General features: G+C 49.7%; 1 long non-coding RNA gene across 1 annotated transcript; it reads left to right on the top strand.

The window, feature by feature from the left end:
* The first annotated feature begins 2,294 nt into the window (after positions 1-2,294).
* Positions 2,295-12,061, top strand: LOC129533868 (uncharacterized). Its single transcript, XR_008680257.2, has 3 exons — positions 2,295-2,880; positions 4,499-4,644; positions 11,847-12,061. It is a non-coding gene; the product is annotated as an uncharacterized lncRNA (long non-coding RNA).
* The last annotated feature ends 1,028 nt before the right edge of the window (positions 12,062-13,089 follow it).

Raw genomic sequence — 13,089 nt, 5'->3', positions numbered from 1 at the left:
GCCAGAGACCATATTCAGAAAATAATGACTCCCTTTCTACTCCCCTCATTTTATGGTATGAGATGTAATTGTAGCCGGGCTGTTCGCAAACTTCCAGGGGAAGGTAATTGTCAATCAAAATGAAAAATGTCATAATTTAAGCGTGTCCCAGACTGACAAGAAGGTCCATATGGTCTTTCAGTGAGGCGCGTGGAGCGGTGATTTATGACTGTCACCAGCCCAGCGCTGTCTCCGAGACATTCAAGGACCACATGGACTGGACACTCACCTTCGGTGGCAGGGCCACCGAGTCACACTCCACTCTCAGCTGCAGAGAGTTCCTGACCAGATGATGCCAACAACTGTAAGGTCTTTGGTGAGTCCCCACGGCCCAGGAAGAAAGATGATTTAAAGAGATGATTGCCACCCAGAAAACACTGGGAGGAGAGAAAATGACAGAGAAAGAGGACCTGGCCTTAAAATGGGGGGTAAGGGAGGGGTTCTGCCCCACGGTTGCCCACAGCTTTAACCTTTATAGCAAAAACCATAAATTCTGGATGTCGCGGAGGGGGGGGGGTGGTCAGTCGTATCTGGTTGGTTGTTGCATTGCTGTGTTTTTTTTGTCTTACGTTTGGAGGTTTTGTTTGTTTCCTTTCTAAGGATGCTTAAGTGGAAATGGGTATTAAGGTGGCCTTATATTGTTGAGGTTGCCCTGGAAACCAGAAGATAAGAGATGCCCTCAAACCTGTACCCAGCCAGGGCCTGAGGAACCTCTACACTCCTTTTGCCAGAAGGAAATGTCATTTCAGGGACCCTCCACCCACCCCCAGCCCCACCCACATAAACTAAGGCAGCTTTATGGGCTAGACCCTGCCCCTCGACACACACCATTCCCTAACCAGGAAACTGGAGGGTACATTTTCAGACACCCTAAAGCCAATAATTAGACCAGTCTGGGGTTAGAAAAATCCCTGAAGCAGAACCAACTCAACTGTCTGGGCATGTCTGGTGTTCAGCAGAAGGTGCCCTGCCATGTGTCCCTCAAGGAAACCCAGCACCGCATTTGGTGACCATCCTTTACCTCCTTTGCCTCCTTCTCAAATCCCATGTTCAGGGGCTTAAACTCCCACCTCTGAGGATGAACAGAACCCAGATCTGGTTCTGGCTCCTCCTGCTCTGGAGCTTGCCGTATGCAAGCCGGTGTGCACACACGCACGCATGCACACACATGCACGCACATGTACACACACGTGCACATGCACGCACACACACAAATATGTGCACACACATATGCACACGTGTGCGCATGCACACACGCACACTCGCATGCACATGCACATAAATATACACACACTCGCATGCACACACGTGCGCATACACACGCACACAACGGTGCTGTTGTTTTTTTATTTTAAGTAAACACCATCTGTCACCCTAAACGCACAGCAGGGGCTCAGCTGACTGTGGACAGCAGCCTGTCTTCCCTTCACTCTCTCAGGTCCACTGGGCCAGGGGGGCCGGAGTTTCTCCCAAAAATCAGGAGATTAGGGAAGCTCCTGGAATGTCTGAGGACAACAGCAGGAGATTGCAGAGAGCATGTGTCTAATGCTGCGTGCACACACACACACACACACTCTCTCACACACACTCTCTCACACGCCCTCCTTACTCTCAGGAGCACCCACCCCACACCCCACACCTCATTGCATCCAGTGCCATTAACTGATCGCTTCTCCCGCCGTAATATTCGAGGCTGTTCGGCAAACCTCCTTCTTTTGTTTCCTCTTCCCCGTGCTGCTCTGCCGTCCTTCTGAGAGGCCTGCTTTGATTAATATCAACCCTCCCTCCCAATCTCTTTCCCAACCATTTTAAAGGGCAATTCCTCTTTTCGGCAGGGGCATTGATCAATCGATACCAAGCAGGGGTCGGGATCGATACGGTTCCGGGGTCTTTGGATACTGGGGTTTGATATCTTTTTCTTCCCCGACCCTCCCCCTTCTGCTACCTAGACCCAGAGCTTTAAGTTCGACTGGAGGGGCTTCTAGAACGCATTGCTGGGGGCCTCAAGAAGCCCAATGACCTTTAAAACAATGTGATAATCAGCTGGGCGGGACGGCTGCCAAAGACCATCCCGCTAATCCTAGGTGGCAGTCCCCTCCCCTCCCCCATCTCTGAAGCTGCCTGCTCTGGTGGCAGCCCCTCTCGTTCAAGAAGCCAGCCTCCCTGATCCCCTGGCTCGCTGGGAGGAGGGCACCAGCCCAGGTGGGCAGAAGGGTGAGCCCTTGCTGGCCCTCCCACTTCCTCCCTCGCTCCATCCCACCACTTCTTTCCTGCGCTCCCAGATCTGCTGTAACTGACATTTTCCGTCTGACAGGTTCTGTTTTCCCTGCCTCTGGTTGCCAGGGAAACAAGCGAAGAGGACCGCAGCCAGAGAGCTGTTAGCTGCCTTTTTAAGGCGCCCTGGACATAAACAGCACTTTCCATAATGGAAGCTGGGCACGGAGGCTTAAAAAAACCAAAACAATACAGAAGAGGAGGCTAAAGTGGGAAAAAGTCGGGGTGGGGTCCCCACCAGGTTAATGGGAGAGTAAAAGAAGAAATAAAAATCCTGGAAAATCTCACACTCTTGGACAAAACCAGCCCCCTTCCTGAAAGGTCTGATTCTCTCCTTGACGTGCAAAAAAGGAGAAACTGGACCTCCAGACCCCTACCTCCTAACGTCTTCTATGAAGCCAAAATCTCTGCAGCCAAGCCTCAGCCCAGCTACAGGGAACCTGGGCTCTATTGAGCTGCAGGGGAGCTATTCGGATTGAATCACCCTCCAGGCTAAAAGATGCTCTAATGGAAGTGATGGGGTCCGTCTCCAATTTGGAGACCGCGCAGGCCTATCCTTCAAAAAAGGTTAGAGGGTTTTTGTTTTTTGTTTTAATCTTGAGGGACGCTTGCTCCCCAGGCAGCTAGGAGGCCAGATGCTGGAGTGTGAGAGAAAATGGCTGAACTGTAAGGCAGGGGAGAAGGGAGGGGAGGGTGTCCTCTTCTTTCAGAAAACTTACTAGGATTGGGTAGACGGAGATAGCTGTCACTCATCCCTCGGTCTTCTCAAAGCTGCCCTTGCTGTGCATGCGTGTGTATACGTGTGTGTGCATGCGTGTGTGCGTACATGTCTGTGTGCATGTGTATGTACATGTGTGTGCATGTGTGTGTGCATGTGTGTGAGTGTGTGTGCACATGCATGTCTGTGCACGTGCGTGTGTGTGCATGTGTGAGTGTGTCTGTGCACAAGTGCCTAAACACATGGGCATACTTGGGTGGGCCTTAGTGAGCCCAGTGGGAAGCAGGCAATGTTTACTGGGGAGCCACCGCAAGCAACACCCTGTTTCTCTTCCACTCCTCTTTCCTCCACCTTTACTTCCGCCCCAAGCAACTGAGTAATGGCTTGCTCTTTTCCACGAACACCTCCACCAGACTCTGCCTGTCTCACCCCAAAAAACTCAGCCCAACACCCCACACTCCTGATCCTGTAGACCTCAATCTTGAAGGCAGGCGACACATCACCAGGAATCACCGGTCACTATTTATACTGCGTTTTTCGCCATGTGTTTGCACAGCGTTAGACCTTCTTTCATATGCTATTTGAATGATGTAAAATACCCTGCCTTGCCCTGAGTTTTAGGCCTGCACTTTTATCTTCCTTTGTGCCTTTCAACCTGGACGTCCCAGTGAGTCCATCAAACTCAATCAATTCAGAACAGAACTCATTGCCTTCTCCCCAAATTGGCTCCTTCACCCAGAGTTCCTGAGTCAAAGCTGCAGTGCAGTCCATCCCCCACTCCCCTGCCACCGCCACCCACACACACACCGGGTCTGTCTATACGTCGTCGAACTTCAGATCCTACTTCTTGAATATTTCCGCTCTTTCCACCTGCTCCCATCTTGAGCAGCCCAGGCTCCCACAATTTTCCCTGAGCTGTTGCAATTGCCTCCTGATCTGCCACCATCCCCCAACCACCCCTCCATGACTTCTCCTCCCCTAAGCTGCTGCCAGCAGTCATCTTTCCTTACAGGGACCTGCCCTGCTGTGGAGCCTGCAGTGATTCTGCTTAAGAGCAGATGCAAAACCCTGAGCCTGGCACCCAATGCCCTTTGCCACCTGACCTTGACTGAGCTTCCCAGCTCCTTCCCTCTACACCCGGCCCTCTGACCAGGCCTGCCACGCAGAGACTGGAAGCCCTTTCACACCTCCGTGTCCTCAACCTGGAAGTTTCTGCCTTATCCCTGCTCAGCCCAGCAAATGCTGACCCACGTCCCAGTCGAAGCCTCACCTGGCTGAACTGGGGTCCCCTCCATTCAACACTCACCTCTTCTGTCGAGCACCACACCTTGGGTTTGGTTACAGGCTTGTTGCCCCACAGGTCTGAGCACTCTTCGGGGGTTGACACCTTGCCCTGCACCCCCAGCACCAGGTGCAGTGCATTGCATGTCACAGGTACTCATAAATGTTCTCTTTTTGTCTTCGCAGTGGGCCCTGGAAGGGGGAAAGACAGATCTCCTGTAGTAAAAAGGAGGACATGACTGTCGTCATCCTGAACACTTGTCCACGTGCATGACGACATCCCTGCATGAAGGAGCAAAGCCGCTGGCTGAGAGGAAGGACCGATTTTAAATGTATTCATTTCATAATCTTTACAGTGATATATTAGAAAAATTTTAAAGTATTAAAATGGGGCCGGGCACGGTGCCTCACACCTGTAATCCCAGCTACTCAGGAGGCTGAGACAGGACAATCGCTTGAACCCAGGAGGCTGAGCTTGCAGTGAGCTGAGATCGGGCCACTGTACTCCTGGGCAACAGAGCAAGACTCTGCCTCAAAAAAAAAAAAAAAAAGAGAGAGACGGTCAGGCTCCAAATTGGAGGAAATGAACTGGGACTGTTTGGGAGGTGCCACAGAGGACGTGGCAAGGGGTCAGGACAGTGCAGCCTGGATTATGGCACAGAGGGGATGCCAGATGGGGGAGGGGACAACGGAGGCGGGAGGGGACGCCAGACGGGGGAGGGGATGTCAGATGAGGGGTAGCTGCCGTACTGGCCAGGGGAGGCCAGTGGCTTACACCCCGAACATGCATGGGGAAGAAAAGAGAATGACCCCAAGGAGGTGATACTCAAGAACACCTAATTTCACATCAGAAGAGACTGAAACAGGCAGCAAAGAGACCATGAGAGCCAGGTGTGGCGGCTCACACCTGTAATCGTAGCACTTTGGGAGGCTGAGGCGGGTGGATCACTTGAGGTCAGGAGTTTAAGACCAGCCTGACCAACATGGCAAATCCCCATCTCTACTAAAAATGCAAAAATCAGCTGGGCGTGGTGGCAGGTGCCTGTAATCCCAGCTACTCAGGAGGCTGAGGCCCAAAAATCACTTGAACCCAGGAGGTGGAGGTTGCAGTGAGTCAATATTGCACCACTACACTCCACCCTAGTGAGACTCCTTCTCAAAAAAAAAAAAAAAAGACAGAGACCATGAGAATATGCATGTGATACAGCTGAGAACACGAAGAGCAGAGGCTGAGATGGACAGTCAGGCAGAGGGGCTCACAGGTGATCTATTTTTTCAAACATATATTTACAGTTGACTCTTGAATAACATGGGTTTGAACCCCATGGGTTCACTTATTCACAGATTTTTTTTCTGTCTCTGCCACCCCTGAGACAGCAAGACCAGCCTCCCCACAACACACACACCTTCCTCTTCTTCCCCAGCCCACTCAATGTGAAGACCTTTAGGATGATCCAATTCTGCTTAATGAATAGTAAATACGTTTCCTGTTTCTTACAATTTTCTTTTCTTTGCTTTTTTGAGATGGAGTCTCACTCCATCACCCAGGCTGGAGTGAACTGACATGATCTTGGCTCACTGCAACCTCCACCTCCCAGGTTCAAGCAATTCTCCTGCCTCAGCCTCCCGAGTAGCTGGGACTACAGGCACCCACCACCACATCCAGCTAATTTTAGTATTTTTAGTAGAGACAGGGTTTCACCACTTTGACCAGATTGGTCTCAAACTCCTGACCTCAAGTGATCCACCCACCTCGGCCTCCCAAACTGCTGGGATTACAGGCATGAACCACCACGCCCAGCCTGCTCCTTACAATTTTCTTAATACTGTTTTCTTTTCTGTAGCTTACTTTATTGTAAGAATAGAGCATATAACACATAAGACATACAAAGTAGGTGTTCGTTGACTGCTTGTGATATTGGTAAGGCTTCTGATCAAGTAATTAAGTGTTGAGGAATTGAAATTTATACTCAAATTCTCCACTGCATCGGGGTCTCTAAGGGCCAGCGCCCCTCACCCCCACATTGTTCAAGGGTCACCTGCAAGGCCATTATGCTATTTTCACACTTACAAAAAAAAAAAAAAAAGAAAACCCAGGGCAATTCCAATGAACCGTTGTGAGATGCTGTGGGGCCTGAGAGGTTGGGGTACTCAGGGGTGCCGACGTGGGTGTGCAGGCTGGACAGAGGCAAGGGGCTTTGCAAAGGACAGACCACCAAGATGATGAAACTGGGCGGATGCCAGGGCAGGTGGAGCTGGAACAGCCTAGGTCACCATGCCTCCCATCCTGTCTCCCCAGTTCCCTCCCCATCTTTCCACTTGGCTGTGATATGCACTGGGCTGGATATGGGCTTCAGTGACCAGCCATCAGCTCCTGCCTCACCTCCTCTAGGGATTCAGGTCATGTGTGGCCAAGTGATGGAGACTGGCAACGGCTCCTGCAATGCCCAATACTGTTAATAACAGTAGGAATAAATTTTGCATTGCTGGTTTGGGGGTGACCGGGAGGGTCTCTAGGGCCACAGCCATCTTCTCCAGGTAGGCTGGAGCAAAGGCTTGGCTCTGAGGGTCTGGCTTGGATCTCCAGTGTCACCCTAGTGCAGACACCACTGATGTCTGTGAGGGGGCCCTCAACACAACGATGCCAAGCGGCCAGAGACAGTGAAACAGCCCTGAGCTCACAGAAGCAGACAATTTAGGAGCTACCTCTCTGCATTATTCCAACCTTCAGAAACCTCGTGCTTTTCTTCCCAGAAGCAAAGGGCGCTGACTTGTTATAAATGCCAAGGTTGCCTCAGGAAGCTCAGGATCATTCCAGCATCCAGGTGGCCAAATCCCAGGAGACGAGAATGATCGTGCATGCACCTCATTTGCGTCACACTTTAATTCACAGAGTGCTTTCCATCTTTCATGTATTTTGTCCTCCCCATTACCCTGTCAGATAAGCAGGGAAGACATACGTTTACCCTTCCTGTATGTGCGTCACACTTGGACAGCTCACTAAATGGGTTGTCAAGTGATTACAGAGGGAAACTGAGGCCCTAATACCTTAGGTCAACTGTCCAAGAGGCCAGAGTCAGAGCAGGCTCAAAAGGAGTTAGAAGACTAACTTCTAAGTCAGGACTCTACTTGGACACTATTACCTTCTAGAAGACATCCCTAATGATGATGATGATGATGGGGGCTTGTATAAGCTTCATGTTGTGCAGATTCGTAATAGATAATAAAGTTGGAGAGGGGATGAAGAACCAGACTAAAGAGGATCTTGGGTGTCAAGGTCAGAAGTTTCCACTTTTCTCAGGAGCAGTGGGACCCCACATGTCTTCAGCAGGAAGTATGTAGTGGATTGAATAATGGTCCCCAAAAAGGTGTGTTCATGTCCTAATCCCCAGAACCTGTGACTGCGCTCTTATTTGGAAAAAGGGTCTTTGCAGATGTAATTAAGTGGAAGATCTTGAGATGAGGAGACCACCCTTCTGAGTCTGCTCAAACTCTGGCCCCTTAGACAGTTGGTATAAGGTTTCTGGGCCTCAGTATCCCTCTATAGTCATTTGACAACCCACTAGTGAATTGTCCAAGCGTGATGCACATACAAGAAGGGTAAACATATGTCTTCCCTGCTTATCTGACGGGCTTGTGGAGGGGACAAAATAAATGAAAGATGGGAAAGTGCTCTATGAATTAAAGTGTGATGCAAATGAGATAATTATCCTGGAATTTGAGGGTGGGCCCTACGTCCAATCATAGGTATCCTTATAAAAGACAGGCAGAGGGAGATTATGCAGACAGCAGAGGTGGAGGTCATGTGACCACGGAGGCAGAGATTGGAGTGATATGGCCACAAACCAAGGAACACAGCAGCCGGCAAAAACTGGAAGAAGCAAGGAAGGGTTCTCCCCTGGAGCCTCCAAGAGGGAGCGTGGCCCTACCAGATTTCAGATTTGAGGCCTCCAGAGCTGTGAGAGAATAAACTTCCATTGTTTGAAGCCACCAAGCCTGCACTAATTTGTTACAGCGGCCACAGGACACTCATACAGGGTGAAATGTGCAATGCTGGGGGTATGGGCTTGCTGCTCTCTCCACACTCAGGACAGGCCCTGCTCACCTCTTTGGACTGATAGAGAGCCAGCCTCTGGGCCTGACCCAAGGTCACAAGGTGGGTGAGTGCCAAGGTGGGACCAGGGCTTGAGTGTCCTCACCACATCCCAGGTTCTCCCTCGCCAAACTCCAGAAGGCCAGGTGCGCCCCAGCCACTAAGAACTTTGTCCCTTCACACCCTACTCTGTTTATTTGCTACCTAGACCATGCTCAGGATCTACATATATTTCCATATGATTTTCACCAATGTAGTAAAGATTCAAAAGAAAAAATAGGGGGTGGGTGGGAGGCAGGCCCCAAGTTCTAGGAATATTCGTTCCCCTTTTCTCTGCCCATGCTATTGTGGTCATGCATAACTCAGTATAACTCTGAAGAGGCCATGATTGAGACTGGGGCATCCAGAGAGCCCTTGGAAATTCCTCCCATTCTCGGGATTATCCATCTTTGAGGTCAGACCCAAATCTCTCTGGTCCTCAGTTTTTGCCTCTGCAAAATGGGATCATTTTCATGTACTCCCCACAGCTGTTATGAAAGATAAATCCAATCAGATAATGTGTGCAACATGTTCAGGAAGATGGACATGTCAAACTCTCCATGGATGGCAGTGATGATGATGATGATGGTAAAGATGGTGGTGATGGTGGTGATGATGGTAATGGTGATGATGGTAGTGGTGATGGTGATGGTAGTTAGTGATGATGGTGATGGTGATGATAGTGATGATGATGGTGACGGTGGTAATAATGGTGATGGTGATAGTGGTGATGATGGTGATGGTGATGGTGATGGTGATGATGGTGATGGTGATGATGATGGTGATGATGATGGTGATGGTGATGATGATGGTGATGGTGGTGATGATGGTGATGGTGGCGATGATGGTGGTGGTAATGGGGTGATGGTGAAGATAACAAGTGATTGAAACGGGCAAGACTCCCAGGAGGATGTGGAGCTCATTTAGGGGCCTAGGGAGTCCACAGAAAGAAATCTACATTCTCTAGCCTTTCTAAGTGAAGCAAACTTGCTGTGATCACACTAGAACAGCACATACAATGCCCAGGTCTCCAGGACCATGCCAGCTGCCCACCCGGAAAAGCTATTTTCCTTTGCTACCCATAGAAAACCTTTGGGTGCCTCCACTCCTGGGGCACCGGCAACCCCACCGTCAGCCCTTCATTTCTCTTGCCTTTCCTGGATCAAGGAGCACTGCCAGGCTGCCTCTATCCCTGAGAGTTAGATCCAAATAATTGCCTTTGTTATGTTAATTTTGCAAGTGTCTCCCCCCCCTCCAATTATTTGTCATGCAGCAATTCCTATGTGTTGCTAAAAATACAAACACATGACTCACACAGCTTCTGGCATGGGTAAAGGAAAGAGAACATGCATGGCCTTTCTGCTCTTCGGAGCCCAGCCAGGACACCAATCCAGGCTGAGGGGCTGAGAATAAGCTTGTCTCCAGTTGCAGAAGGACAGAAAACAAAAGGCCAAGATGAGACAGAGGGCTCCAGGCTGGTCAGCTGCATCTCTGGGGCATGACACCACAGTTATGAAATCCTTTGCATCACTTGCTCTGCTATTTGGGGCATTACCTTGTGAAAGGTTCAGATCTCAGTTCTTGTTTAGGGTCTTCTGTATTCCACACCCACATGCTCATACCAGCCTCCATGTGCCCAGATGTGCCTGCTACTCTTGGGCCCTCCGCAACCTTGCACCAGCAAGGGGCGAGATAAATCTTCAGGGCACCAGCCTCACTCAGAAAAGGAAGACGGCTCCATTCTCACCCCTTCCCTGTGATTTCCCCCAGCAGTCCACATGTCCCTACCCTGGGGATGCTTGTGCAGGTTGGACTTCATTTGCTTCAAGGACAGACCCTGGGGCCAAGAAGCAGCATCTCATGCCAGTGAAGAGATCAAACTCTAGAACTGGCAAATCCGGCTCAGGCAACCTCTGCTTTTTTATCATCCAAATGGGAGCATTAACAGACACACTTTGAGGGTGATGTGAGGATTAAGGAAGAGACAACCTGCAAAGCCATCAGCCCAATGCCTGACCCAGGGAAAGGTTCAATCAGTGTCATCACTGAGGAGCACATGTTGTTTTTATTATCATATTCGTGTTCCCAAATCCAGAGGTCGTCTGGCTAGGCAGAGCCATACTTTGCTCTCCCAAATTCGGGGCTCACTTCACCCCATGCTCACCTTACATTGGGGCCTTCTGCCCCTGCTTCCTGGGCACTTCAGCCTCTGAGTCAAGAGGGTGGTTGGCTGAAAAGCAAACACTGTAAGTCCCTGCCCCTGAGACACAGCAGCTGAAGAAAGCAAGCTTTCAAGAGCATTTGCTTGGCAGCCAAAGCCCTCTGATGAATCAGGGACCTTTTCTGATGACTTACTTTATTCTAGGTGACCTGCTGGGCCATATCCCACTTCCCTCCAGGGTGCTGAGCCGGCAGGAACGAGCATGCGGAGGAGGCAAAAGGGGATGGAGATGGATTTGTGCTTAGAAATAAGATGTGGAGGAGTCTGCCTCAGGTCCCCAGGAAAATCTGTATTGCCTTGGCTGGAGCTGAGGGACTGGACATCCGGTCCCATGCACGAAGACCATCTGCCAGGGCCACCACCTCCTTCCTCCTGAGATGTCCTCCTCCCCAAATGCTCAGCCTCCCTGCAAATCATTCTACCTCTCTGTGGTCAGTGTGCAGAGAGGGATTTGGAAATGGGTTGGGGCTGGGGTAGAGCCAGATAGAATACAGTGAGAATGATGCCCCAGGGCACTGTGGGGTCTCTGGGGTGCTTTTCATCCATTCGGCAAAATACATCAAGGAACTACTGTCTAAGGTGTGGCATTCAGTGTCACAGTGAATAAGGAAAAGTTGTCCTGGGGGTCAGGAAGGGAAATGAGACCACACATAAGCAATCCCATCTCTAACCTGAGCACTGGCAGAAAGTAGCAGGGACTTCCTTCTAGGAAGGAAGTCACCATGTCCCAAGAAAGCTCAGCGGCCAAGCTTGCTGGGCCCTCTGTGGGAAGATGGCAAAAGCAGAAATTGACCTCATCATCAATGAGTATGGCCCAGGGAGACAGATGGCAAGCTGAGCTCCTCACCTGGCTGATGTCTATTTCACTGAAGTCTGAGCTAGTCCAGCCGTTGGAGTCTGTGTGTCACTAGCATATTTGTATGTCATAGAGTACTTGTTGGCTGATCAGGGCCCAGAGAGCAGCCACTGGGATATCAGCCAGAACGTGGAGGTTGGGTTCAGGGCCAACACCAATGGGGTTGGGCTCTGGGGTGGGAGATGCCTATGGACTGTACCCTGGAGAACCCAAAGACCATAGCCACCTTCCAGGCCTTCTTTACCCCAAAGGCCTGTGATTTCCAAAGCTAGGTCATAAGCACATTGCAGCCTTCACTTGCTCTCTCTTGCATCCCTTCCTCTAGGGAAAGAGCTGCCATATTGTGATGATACTCAAGAGCCCCATGGAAAATTCCACATGAAGAGGAACTGAGGCCTCCAGCCAACAGCCAGCAACTACTTGCTCACCACATGAATGAGCCATCTTGGAAGCAGACTCTCCCACCCCAGTTAAGCCTTCAAATGACTCTAGCCCTGCCAACATCTTGACAAAAGGCTCAGGAGAGATGCCAACCTAGAACCACCCAGCTAAGCTGCTCCTGAATTTCCTGAATCACAGAAACTATGGGCAATAACAAATAGTTATTATTATTTGAATCCCTTAAGTTTTGAGGAAATTTGTGATGCAGCCATAGATAATGAATAAAAGGAGGTTCCGTTCAGGTAGACATTCCTTGAGCTTTGATCTTTACTTGACCCTAGGAAGCAGGTATTTCACCGAGCCTCCCACCTTATAGTCCTTTTCCCTGTACCTGCCTTGTCTTTTCCATCTAGTTCTTCTTGTCTATGCCACTTTACTTGTGATTTTCTCTATTTGGGGCCATCTAGGGATGTTTTTTAGAGAAAGATGGTCATGTTTAATTTTTTAAGCCAAAAACAGCTGTAATCACCTTTTAATTATACATACAGGATAGAGACTGTGATATGGTTAGGCTGTGTCCCCACCCAAATCTCATCTTGAATTGTAATAATCCCCATGTGTCAAGGCAGGGCCAGGAGAAGATAATTGAATCATGGGGGCAGTTTCCCCCATACTGTTCTCGTGATAGTGAACGCATCTCACGAGATCTGAGTATTTTATAAAGGGTAGTTCCCCTGCACATGCTCTCTTGCCTGCTGCCATGTAAGATGTGACTTTGCTCCACATTCACCTTCTGCCATGATTGTGAGGCCTCCCCAACCATGTGAAACTGTGAGTCAATTAAATCTTTCGTTTATAAATTAGTCTTGGGTATGTCTTTATTAGCAGTGTGAGAACAGACTAATAATACAGGCTGGAAGGGGCAAGGACAGAGAAAAGCTCATAATTAAACCTCTGAGTCAGAGAGGGGTACATCCTGGCAGAAAGCCAATTCCTAAACTGGCCACTCCTTGTCTAACTTGGGCGTTAAGTAGGACTTTTTGTTATTAAGATGGTGAACTTTTAGAATGTTATTTTTATCATTTGCCTGCCAAAATAGATTCTATCTTCTTGCCCCTTTGGGATACATCGTTGGAATAATGGCCTCCAATTAATTCATGCCTGCCTGTACCCGTGCCCTGAGTAGC

The sequence above is a fragment of the Gorilla gorilla genome, chromosome 4 (assembly GCF_029281585.2).
Source record: "Gorilla gorilla gorilla isolate KB3781 chromosome 4, NHGRI_mGorGor1-v2.1_pri, whole genome shotgun sequence".
NCBI lineage: Eukaryota > Metazoa > Chordata > Mammalia > Primates > Hominidae > Gorilla > Gorilla gorilla.
This window is presented reverse-complemented; position numbering and strand designations above follow the sequence as displayed.